The 13,209-nt window shown below is 37.6% G+C and overlaps 1 long non-coding RNA gene and 1 other non-coding gene across 2 annotated transcripts; both read right to left on the bottom strand.

The window, feature by feature from the left end:
• Positions 1–2,829: 2,829 nt before the first annotated feature.
• LOC118766964 lies at positions 2,830–12,245 on the bottom strand. The gene is made up of 3 exons (XR_005002883.1): positions 12,164–12,245; positions 5,907–5,910; positions 2,830–2,842 (listed from the first exon to the last, which is right to left on the bottom strand). It is a non-coding gene; the product is annotated as an uncharacterized LOC118766964 (long non-coding RNA).
• A 627-nt stretch (positions 12,246–12,872) lies between these two features.
• LOC115221885 lies at positions 12,873–12,977 on the bottom strand. The gene has a single exon (XR_003882679.1). It is a non-coding gene; the product is annotated as a U6 spliceosomal RNA (small nuclear RNA).
• Positions 12,978–13,209: the final 232 nt, after the last annotated feature.

A 13,209-nucleotide genomic window follows, 5' to 3' on the forward strand; every position in this document is an offset into this window, starting at 1 on the left:
GCAATATGAGAATATATGGCTATAACTAGCTTCATGAGATATTAAATTTCTAAAATGATTTAAGAATAACAACAGTTTCAAATGACAGGACAAAGTATTCTGACAGAAATGGATAAACTCTGTGTGTGGGGGGATGAAGGGGGTGCAGGGGGTGAGTAAGAACTACATGATAGAAAACAATGTATTATTAAGAGAAGGATAAATTATACAAACTAATGTGTGTGTATGTGCTAGAGAAGAAAGAGAATGTTTATGTATGATACATAATATGCTTGTAAGAAGAAGAGTACTTCTAAATGATAGAACAAGGTGATCAGACAACTATAAACTATACTAGTGTGTGTGTGTGTGTGTAAGACTATGGTGCAATAAAATGTGGTAACACCTGTAGAAGAACTGTTCCATGATTTATATAATCTTTGTTAATGTCTTCTAATTTAACATAAAGGGATTTGACTACTGTCTGTTTTTATTGCTTTGTGTGTATATGTGTCTCTATATGAACATGCCTGTACCCTGTTTAACCCTCGACAGACAGTTGTATGACTGGTTATGTCTGTGTTTTTCATATCTGGAGAGTCCATGAATGCATGCATATGTGTGTTTGTATGTGTGTGTGTACATTAACTCTCTGTGGAAACTGTGTGTTTATGCAGATAATGAACAGGGCTTTAATTTCTGTTTTACAAATCATAAATGAGAGATGCATCTCCCCACCAGATAGGATGTGAGTTTATTTCAAGCTAACATAGCCAGATAGTTTGGTATCTGTTTCTCAAGACAGCTAAATGAACTCAAAATAAGTGGTGCAGTACCAACATAGTCAACTGCTACAAAGGTAAAGGTGATGCATTAGATAGGAATAATTACAGAGGTATCAAGTTGTTGGATCAGGTAATGAAAGTCACGGAGAAAGTCATAGCCCAACTAATTAGGGAGAGAGTCAGTCTAGATGAGATGCAGTTTGGGTTTGTGCCAGGGAAAAGACAGCTGCAGGAGAAATACATAGCCAAAGATAAACCTCTGTACCTGGCCCTTGTTGACATGAAGAAAGCCTTTGACAGGGTTCCCTGATCTGTTGGTAAATGCAGAAATTAGGGATAGATGAGTGGTTAGTGAGAGCTGTACAAGCCATGTACAGGGATGCTGTCAGTAAGGTGAGGGTTGGCAACGAGTACAGTGAAGAATTCCGGGTAGGGATAGGGGTCCATGAAGGATCATCATCATCATCAACAACAACAACAACAGCAACAGCAGCAGCAGCCTTACTGATAATAATAATCCTTTCTGCTATAGGCACAAGGTCTGAAATTTGGGGGAGGGGGATAGTTGTTTGCATTGACCCCAGTACTCAACTGGTACTTATTTCATTGATCCCCAAAAGGATGAGAGGCAAAGTTGACCTTGGAGGAATTTGAACCCAGAATGAAGTGGTAGACGAAATATGGCTGAGCATTTTGCCTGGCGTGCTAATAATTCAGTCAGCTCACCACAATAATAATAATAAAAGATCAACTTAACAAGAAACAAACAAATGATATAAAAAGGAATTATTTAAAGGTTTCCTTCTCCTGTAATTTCTTATTTAAACAGTTCAATATTTAAAAAAGTTATATTCTTCAAAATTCACTAAGAATTCAAATTGTATTGACTTTTATTTAAAGTTTATTTCCAATTTTTTTCTTTTTTTCTCTTTTTCTTTTACAGAGAAAGAAATGTTGAAGAAAGAGTGGGTGACGATGGATATGGTGGTGTAAATAAACTTACAAAAACTGAACTCAAATCAAGATCAAAGAGATATGTTTTTTTTTCTTTTTTTAAAATTTTGTTTAAAAGTTGGGTGTTGAAAATAACGATGATGATGATAATGAGATAAAGCAACTTTAGAAATTAACAAAAGTTGGCAAGATATGAAGTGAAAGAAAGTCGTTAAGTTAAGAAACATATTTAAGGCTTGTGTTCCTTAAAGAGGGAAAAGAAATAATGGTATATGGCAGGAGAGATAATGAGAATATTCTCAGAGGTTACTAAGCTCAGCACAACTTTGACATGTGAAAAGATGTGGGGAGGAGAGGATTAATTACTAAGATGGGGTCAGTTGTAGCATTGCTGTAGCAAAAGGATTATCTAACCCAGTGGTTCTCAACTGGGATCCATATGGCCCCTGAGGGTCCATATAAGATTTTAGGGTTCCACGCTAGCAAAATAGTAAAATAGGGGATCCACAATTGGGAGTCCATGAAAAAAGTTGATTTACATGTATTTATTGTAAGAAGCAGCTGAGTTTCTTTCTCTAGCGTTTTACATAGGTCAATTTACACAAGTTAATGTATGAAAAACAAAAACAAGAATTTTGAAAGAAGTATTTATGAAATTAGTTTTTAAACAGTGAATGGTTATTGTGGGGTGGGCACCAGAGTAAAATAGGAATCAACGTGGCTGTATGGGAATGAGACATGGTGTCTGAGGGAGAGAGAGATGGCAACTTTGAGAAGGACCAAGAGAACAATGGTGACAGAAATGTGTGGAGAGAAGCTGTTTGATAAGAGCAGGACTGAGGACTTGATGGGGATGCTGGGGTTGGAGGAATCAGTGGAACAGCTAGCAAGGGTGAATGGAGTGCAGTAGCATGGGCATGTATTGAGGAGAGTTGAGGAGCATGTTCTGAGGAGGGTGCTTGAATTTGAGGTAAATGGGCCAAGAAAGTGAGGCAGACCAAGGAAAATGTGGAAGGGACAGGTGGAGAAGATTGGGAAGATTGGGAAGTAGATCCGGCCACCCCTGTTAACGGAAACAATACTTGGATTTAAAACACTGGATGACATGACATGTACACATATCCCTGTAAATCTGTCTCTCACTTAGACATTGTAGTTATAATCACTTTTCACACCTGTTAATTAGTCTCTCTCTCTCCTTTTTAAGCACTGTAAACATAGTCTCTCATTACTTTTGCTGGTCTCTCTATCTCTCATTTAGACACAATAAACAATCCATCCACACACATTGGTTTGTCAGTTTGTCTGTCTCTCTCTTCAAGATACAGTAAACATAGCCTTTCCTCACACTTGTTAGTCTCTCTAGTCTTTCCTGAAGCTTATTAGGTCTCTCCTTTCTTATAAAACAACTAACATAGTCTCCCCTAACACTTGTTAAGCTCTCTCTCTCTGATATTATAAATGGGGGAGAGAGAGAGAGAACAAAATGTCTGATTGATTTATTTTTTTCTTATTGGCTGCAATATTTGTCAGTTAAATGGAGAAGAGTAGCAGAAAAAGGTGTGTACAGTTCTTGGTAGTCAGGAAGTGTGCAGAGTCTAAAGTGGAATGTGATTGACTTTTTATTAGAAGAGGAAGGCACTGAGATGGCAGCAGCAGATAAAATTAAACAAAGACATTGTCCAAGACAAACAAAACTGGCTAAGTGTTTTTTCATCAACATCACTATCACATATACACATACATACAGTTGCCGCCTAAGCATTGCACACACACACACATGCATACACACACACTGGTGGTCACATTTCTCATTGTATAAAAATTCCAAAGAAATCGGTGCTAAAGTAGAAACTGGATTGCCTGCTAAGTTAGACAGATGTGCATGTGTGTGTGTGTGTACACACACATTTCTGCTGACATTGATTAACTACCAAGGTATCTAAGTTTCATGAACCACTTCAAAGAGTACAGAAGCAAATACTGGAGATAGCATATGTGTGTGTGTGTAAAGGACTAAGCAAGAGTGCCTGGGAATAAATGTCTTTATGTGCGTGAATGAGAGGAGGAGGCAAAGAGTGTAATAAATATCAATATGAGTATGACTCTGTACATATATTTCAAAGATTTTCATGAAAATGTAAACTACAGCAAGAATCTTGCAATGTGTATGAGACAGAGAGAGAATAGTGCCTGATTATCACTGACAGCCTCTGTGTTTGTGTGTGCACATGTGAATGTGTATGTGTGTGCACATGTGTGCATGCTAATTCTTCCACAACCCCGATGGCCCACATGTCTGTACCTCAATCCAGTTTCTGAAGCAAGAGGCCAATAGTAAATAAAGTTGCAGTCCAACATATTAGAAACTAATGAAACAATCTGGTATTTATTCTTCAAGAAGGTAAAGTGGTAAATGGAAACAACGAGAAGCAAGGGAGGGCAGGTTGTTGACTATCTCTTCCCAAGAAACACAATGAAATGTCTCTGCAGAGATAGGAACACTGGAAGCATTGACCGACTACAAATCACCCAATGTCTTGAATCCTTTTGTTACCATATTTCTATTGAAACACACTGCTTTGTTTCAATGAATTTTTAAAATAATAACAAATTTGGAAAAATAAAATTGTCGTTATAAAAGCTGAAATTTCAGAGATAAATTAACATGGAATTCTGATGAAAGGATTTAATTTAACACTTTAGCATTTTGATTACTTTGTCAAATGAAACATTTATTTCTTCACATTGTTTTAAAGTAATCATGGTGTATCTCACAGCTTCAAGATCTTAACGAAATGATTGCTTATTTTTAGAATGACATTGTAAGGTAGGTGTGAGAGCTCAGATATAGCTGGTTTGGACATAAAACACACAGAACATTTGGGCCAAGTATTATTGCCAGTTTAAATGCTAAAGAGGTTAAATCCCTTGATACATGACAGAACTAGAGATGATCTCAGATAGGTTAATATCAAAGGGGTTAATCACTTAACCTACTGAAATCTCAGCGTTAAATGCAGAGAGGTAGAAATTTGTTGTCTGATTAATGATGTTGATGTTTAGCTCTTGGTTAACCTAGATCAAACAAAACTCTGCAACCTGATAACAACACCAATTCCATCAAAAATTCCTGAAATCTTGCAAAAGGTTCCTCATCATTCATATCTGGCAAACAAAGGTATGTGATCAAAAGGTTTGCTTCCCAATCACATGGTTTTGGGTTCTTCTACTATAGCCTTCAATTGACGAAGGCTTTGTGAATGGACTTGAAAGGTGGAAACCAAAAGAAAATTGTGTGTGTGCTTGTGAGTGTGTGTGCATGTATTTTTATGTCTCTGTGTCTTGAAATCATGTGACAGTAGCAAATAAGTTCGACTGCCATAGAAATGGGGTCTGTTTCTCCAATTTTCCATGAAAACATGTTCTGTCATTGGCAAAATATTAGCAAGTTTGGAAACAGGTCAGGGTTGGTGGCTGGAATGGCATCTGGCCAAAGAAAACCTCCTCCATGAATTTCATGTCACATATGCAAGCATGGAGAAATGGACATTATTATTATGACGATGAAACATCACTGCAAACATTGATAAATCACATCATTAAAACATACAAAAGAATCAGCTATATATATATATACTAGCAGTATTGCCTGGCATTGCTCGGGTTTGTTTCGACCCTTTAGAATTGGAATTTTTGAAAAGTAAAAATTTTGCATTATTTAGCTTGTTATTCTCTTTAAGTGAACATTTTACTGGTTGAAATACACCGAAAAATGGCAACACAGCAGTCAAAAAATAAAAAATAGGGATTTTCATAGAAAAAAAGCACCTTTTTGATGTAAATAATTTTTGATGTTAACATGGTCCAATTTGAATTTATTCTTCTACGGAAGGAAGAACAAGCCTTCTTCTATCATACTCTCAATTTTGGTCAACTTGCACCGCAGGGTCTCAGAGGAGATAGTGTTAGTTGAAGGCTACCAAACATGCCATACACAAGCAACTTAAGCTTTATACATATATATATATATATTTATATATATATATCAGTCAAACTGTCCAACCTATGCCAGCATGGAAAACTGACATTAATTGATGATGATGATATAGCACCAAAAAGACAAATGCAGAAGCACTAACTTGACAACTAAAAACAGAAGACTATATGGATTGTACTGCCATATACACACCTCTCCAGCCTCAAATCTAAGTTAATCAATTCCTTCCAAAGCAAATTGGGAATAGATAGCAAAGACAATCTGGTACTGAAGCCAAAACCATCTTGTAGATCCATCTAATTCAACAGTTAGACTGTTATCTTTCCATCTCAAATGTCATTGCCTGAAAGATCTGGGGTTTGGAAAACAATTAATGATGTAGACACCAGAATAATAATTTTTTTCTAGCATAGTGACAGAAATTTACAGGAAGAGGATTGATTGATTCAACTGTCTCCAATACTTGACCCCATAAAGATGATAAGTAAAAGAGACTTTGGGCAACATTTGAATTCAGAATGTGTGGTCACCGTAATGAATGCTAGGAAGAGATGGCCTAGCTCTTGAGATTCTCTATCTTTGATATCTTCAGAGAGGGCACCCCAACCAAAGCACTGCTATTGTACAAATACATCTTGCCATACTTTACGGAATGTTCTGTTTGAAGTGTGAAAGATGGCAAGAGTAAAAGTTCAAATACTGGTGATTGTCTGTTTTTTTGTCAAATAAATCCGTCGTTATTGTGGAATTGCATATTTTTATGTGAATGTCTAAGAATGAATAAGTCATTATGACTGGTTTCTGTTGTGGACTTGATAGATAGGTGACGGGTTTGCAAAATGTTATTGAATATTTGTAGATCATCATTTAATGTATCTCAAAAATAAAGCAACCACTGAGTAAGCGTATCCACTTTTCAATGACATGCTTCACCAGGTTAGCATCTGAGGGTGCAAATTTTGCCCATATAGCTGTGCCCTTTATTTGTTGTTGATGTCTTATACAATCAAAGATAAAGGAGTTCTTCCCTAGTACCAAATGTGTCACCTTGGTAATGAAATCCATTTTGAAATGTTTGTTTCTCTGCTCTTTATGATTTTCTACCCATATATATATATATATATATATATATATATATATTGGGAAGATAGTTTTTGTATGTGGCAAATGCTCGGGAGCATTGACCTCCGAAAATCTGCAGAAAACAACTTCCGTCACTTTCCGGGGGGAAAAACTAGAAGTAGTTGATAGCTTCCGCCATCTAGGTGACCAAGTCAGTAGTGGGGGTGGGTGCGCTGAAAGTGTAACTGCTAGAATAAGAATAGCCTGGGCAAAGTTTAGGGAGCTCTTACCTCTGCTGGTGACTAAAGGCCTCTCGCTCAGAGTAAAAGGCAGACTGTATGATGCATGTGTACGAACAGCTATGCTACATGGCAGTGAAACATGGGCAGTGATTGCTGAGGATATGCGTAAGCTCGTGAGGAATGAAGCCAGTATGCTCCGATGGATGTGTAATGTCAGTGTACTCACTCGACAGAGCGTTAGTCCCTTGAGAGAAATGTTGTACCTAAGAAGCATCAGTTGTGGTGTGCAAGAGAGACGATTGCGCTGGTATGGTCATGTGGCGAGAATGGATGAAGATAGGTGTGTGAGAAAGTGTCAATCCCTAGCATTTGAGGGAACCCGTGGAAGAGGTAGACCCAGGAAAACCTGGGATGAGGTGGTGAAGCACGACCTTCGGACGTTAGGTCTCACCATGGAAATGACTAGAGACCGAGACCTATGGAAGTATGCTGTGCGTGAGAAGACCCGGCAAGACTAGTGAAGCCATAACCCGTGGCCCCTACCTGGGACATAGTCAGTCCACCTGTGCATACCTTCCTTCTTGTGACACTTGTGAAGACCTGTTGAGGCAAGTGAAAATCAAATCAAATCAAATCAAACCAAATCAAAATAGATGAACATCAATAGAATTTGTATCCTTGTGGTACCAGTGCCGGTGGCACATAAGATAACCATCCGAACGTGACCGTAGCCAGTACCGCATCGACTGGCCTCCGTGCTGAGGGCACGTAACAAACACCATCCGAGCGTGGCCGTTCGCCAGCCTCGTCTGGCACCTGTGTCGGTGACACATAAGAAAACACCATCCGAGCGTGGCCGTCTGCCAGCCTCGTCTGGCACCTGTGTCGGTGGCACATAAAAAACACCATCCGAGCGTGGCCGTCTGCCAGCCTCGTCTGGCACCTGCGTCGGTGGCACATAAAATCACCCACTACACTCTCGGAGTGGTTGGCGTTAGGAAGGGCATCCAGCTGTAGAAACACTGCCAGATCTGACTGGCCTGGTGCAGCCTTCGGGCTTGCCAGACCCCAGTTGAACCGTCCAACCCATGCTAGCATAGAAAGCGGACGTTAAACGATGATGATGATGATGATGATGATGATGATATATAATGCATTTCTGTGCTTTTTAACATTATACGTCTACATGAGATATTTTTTGGGGGAAAACACTGCAGTTTCAAAGTTTTCAACAGTATATCTGCACTAAGGACGATATACAGAATTGGTCTAATACTGTTTCCATCGCTTTAACAAATGTATATATACATATACACACATGTATGTATATATATATATATATATATATATATTTTTATATATGAGGACAATATCGATATTTAAGTGTCGAAATTATCAAGTGGCCAGCATGAAAGAAATATCTTACAAAGGTAAAAAAATTTTTAACAATTAAAAATGAGGGTGTCTAAAAGACACCAACATGCCGAAATAGCAGTCGAAAGTAACTATAAAACCACGTTAAATGTTCATATCGCACCATGAGGTAAAGCGGAGGGACAAAACATACAAGCAAAAATTATTGAATAATTCAAGATCCAAGGATTTCTGGTTCTGCTTTCGATAAGCTTTACCGTCATCAATTGAATATATCAAGGGTACATAAATACAGATATATATATGCACAGCAAACGATATACTTACATATACGAGCGTCGTACATACATACATATGCACGTATGGACACAGCCAGTTTGAATCGCCCGCCAAATCACCGCATAAGTACGATATGGTTAAAATAAGCACCGCAGTGAATATAATAACGAATTATATAAATTTATATATGAGGACAATATCGATATTTAAGTGTCGAAATTATCAAGTGGCCAGCATATATATATATATATATATATATATATATATATATATATGCACATATATATATATATATATACACATATATATATATATAATATATATATATATATAAAGGTGCAGGCATTATATATATATATATAAAAAGGTGGCTGTGTGGTAAGAAGCTTGCTTCCCAACCATATTGTTTCTGGTTCAGTCTCACTGTACAGCACCTTGAGTAAATGTTTTCTACTATAGCCTTGAGCCAACCAAAGCCTTGTAAATGGATTTGGTAGACAGAAACTGAAAGAAGCCCATTGTATATATACATATATGTATGTACCTATGTGTGTGTGTGTGCCCCCCAACCCATCACTACTTAACAACTAGCGTTGGTATGTTTACATCCTTATAACTTAGTGGTTCAGGAAAAGAGACCAATGGAATAAGTACTAGTCTATAAAAAATAAGTCCTGGGGTTGATTTTTTTGACTAAAACCCTTTAAGGCGATGCCCTAGCATGGCCGGTCATATGACTGAAACAGGTAAAAGGATAAAAGAATATGGCGGTGAGCTGGCAGAAACGTTAGCATGCCAGGTGAAATGCTTAGCGGTGTTTTGTCTGTCATTATGTTCTGAGTTCAAATTCCGCCGAGATCGACTTTGCTTTTCATCCTTTCGGGGTTGATAAAATTAAGTACCAGTTATGCACTGGGGTTGATGTAATCGACTTAATCTCTTTGTCTGTCCTTGTTTGTCCCCTCTATGTTTAGCCCCTTGTGGGCAATAAAGAAATAAGAATATGTGTGTATATGCATGAGTGTATGTGTGTGTATGCCTTTTGTGCTGTGTGATATTTCCCTTATCAATTGATGACTGGAGAACACAATGATCTGGGCATCTTCCAGCATTGTGGTTCCTGTTAACAATGCTGAACTTCACTGCAGCCACCAAGAAATGTCCAGATTCTTTTGGTCCATATTGTAGTATGCTTTTTACCTCCTGTCATCCATGCAGCACATGTGTGTGTGTGTGTCAGCCATGCGGTGTGTGTATGTGTGTATGAAAACTCACAAACATCTACACTGTTTATGCTCTGGTTTAAATATTTCATGGCTTTTGCAGTGACAACATTATTTTCCACTTGTATAGATCCAGCTGTCAAACAGTTACAGCTAACAGCTATCTAACAAACAATAAACTTCAAATTGACTATTCAAATTGATTATTAAACTTCCCTCAGGCTTACTTAGATTGAAAACACTGGCCTGAAAGTGGCAGGTGGACTGTGATGGTGGGGATGGCGGAGATGGTTGTGTTCTACATTGCATCGTATTCAAGTTTATTGCTGGTCGTGCTTGTTGCTATGTATGTATATATATACAGATATGTGTGTGTGTGTGTGTATTTGTCTGTGTGGAATATACACACAAGCATATGTTTGCATACATACACATATACCCATACTCAAGTGTTTGGGTAGGCATATACATAAATGTTTGCTTGCATTTATCAGTATATGTATGCGTGTGTATGTGTATGTATGAGAATACATACGCACGCACACACACAAACATATACATATATATATATATATATAGAGAGAGAGAGAGAGAGAGAGAGGGGGAGAGAGAGAGAGAGGGAGAGAGAGAGAGAGAGAGAAAGTGAGTACATAGACAGATAATGTATATACATACACAAATGTATAACATATATATATATATATATATACATACACACACACACACACTTACATGGACCTATGTGTGTATGCAAGCATATGTATATATCTGTCTGGTTGTATTAGTTAATTAAACTGTAATATATGTATAAAATAGCTTTAGTATTGTTGTACGTTCCATTATTGAATCTAGTTATTTATTGTGCCTACAATGGATAGTTTAGACTTGTTTGGAAATATTTATGCTATGGAGAGTTAAGTGGATTGTGTCTAGGACAAGCCACAAGATGTAATGTGTTAAAAATACTGGAAAGCTGAAATTTATAGTGGCAGAAGTAAAGGGGAAAGATGGTGAGTGTGTTATATAGGATTATGTAAATGTAGAGATAAAAGCAAACCAAACTGCTAAATGTATAAGTTTTTGCATATATTTAACTATGAATATGTATGCAAGTGTGTGTGTATATATATACATATATAAATAAATGAATGTATCGCTCTCTCTCTCTCTACACACACACACACATATATATATACATATATATACACATATATACACACACATACATATATATATATATGAATCAGATTCCTTAACCACACACACTCATTTCTGTACTAATACACACACAGAGTCATGCTTAGATATATGTGAGTGAGTGTGTGTTTGTATCTATCTATATATGTGATACAACACACAGAAAACAGCCATAGCATTCAATGCTTTATAGAACATATACACATGTCTTCAAAATGTAATAATTTACGTAACAGTTGGAATCTAGCAGCACACCTCAGTAGTGCTGTGCTTCACAGCCCCTTTATTTGATAAATATATATCATCATCATCATCATCATCATTGAACATAAATTTTCTATGCTGGCATAGAACTCGCAAACTGGAGATCTGCACCAGCTTCCACTCTGGTTTCTACAGCTTGATGCTCTTCCTAACACCAAACACCTTACAGACTGTGCTGGGTGCTTTTTCTGTGGACCAGTACAAGCACACATGCAAGGCAAAACCACCTTCAGCTGGGGTGGGGTGGGGGACATCAACAATTCTTCTATGGTGGATGGGTCTTCTTGAGTACATCAAGGTGCCAGATATCCCGGTCCTTTGTCATCTTCATAAATTTAGATGTCCTGAGATCATCCTTCAATACTTTGCCCTCATGTCTTCCTGGGCCTTCCTCTTCCACTAGTTCCAGCCACTATATAGACACACAACCATACATATATGTGCATACACACACACATATAATATACAAGGCAGCGAGCTGGCAGAAACGGTAGCACGCCGGGCGAAATGCGTAGCCGTATTTCGTCCGCCGTTACGTTCTGAGTTCAAATTCCGCCAAGGTCGACTTTGCCTTTGATCCTTTCGGGGTCGATAAATTAAGTACCAGTTACGCACTGGGGTCGATGTAATTGACTTAATCCGTTTGTCTGTCCTTGTTTGGCCCCTTGTGGGTAGTAAAGAAATATATATATACAAGATAAAGCAGAATGACGACCCTGTAATGACTACTGGAAACAGCTGTAAGTCAAATTTACAACAATAAATATGTAATGACAATTATTTATGCCTTGTCTTGTATATCACTGTGTAGAGACTAGTATAAGTGGAACACAACCATGGATTTACAATATAAAATGGTGATGAACTATAACTTCAAACCCTGCCACAAGAATGTGGTGGAATTCATTACTAATCTGAACAATATTGTTAGCCTGAGAGAGCTTATACAGTATTTTGCCCAGATTGATAATCCTTCACCAACATACATACATACATAAATAAATAAATAAATATATAAATATATATGTGCTCATGCATATATGTGTATATCATCATCATTACGTTATCATTTAATGCCCATTTTCCATACTGGCATGGGTTGGATGCTTCAACAGGACCTGGCTAACCAGAGAGCTACACCAAGCTCCATTTGTCTGTTTTGGCATTGTTTCTATGGCTGGATGTTCTTCCTGATGCCAAACACTTTACAGAGTATACAGGGTGCTTTTCATGTTACATAAGCAAAGGTTCTTATGCACATACATAAAAATACATATATATACAAATCATACATATACAGTTCTATATATTTACATATATACACACACAAATGTCTACACACATACATATGTACATATACATATATTGTACAACAATAATTATAAAAATGCACAAGCACATGTACACACACACCCATATCCATATTTTGCAGAATAATTTGCTGCTTACTCTTTTCTCTCTTTTACTTGTTTCAGTCATTTGACTGTGGCCATGCTGGAGCACCGCCTTAAGAAAAAATATGGAATGCTTCACGAATTTGCATGTCATCCTTGTGCAGGGGCCATGCTAATCTTCTCTGTATCGTTCCAATTTTAGTATATGTACTGCCGAAGCAAATTTTTCTGCAAAATATGGATAGTTTATCCTGTTCATGCTATTCTGCGTTGGAAAACAAATTATTTCCTTATCTGTATCTTTCAATACAGATCAATGCTTCTAAAGCAAGCTTTGCTTACTTTCATCATAATCCCCTCTATCTCCCACTCACCCATTGCATATTTTTGAACCTACCTGCACACAGTGCCAAACCCCTTCTCTACAATGTCCTCTTAACACCCTCTCCTTCTTCT

The sequence above is a fragment of the Octopus sinensis genome, linkage group LG18 (assembly GCF_006345805.1).
Source record: "Octopus sinensis linkage group LG18, ASM634580v1, whole genome shotgun sequence".
Lineage (NCBI taxonomy): Eukaryota > Metazoa > Mollusca > Cephalopoda > Octopoda > Octopodidae > Octopus > Octopus sinensis.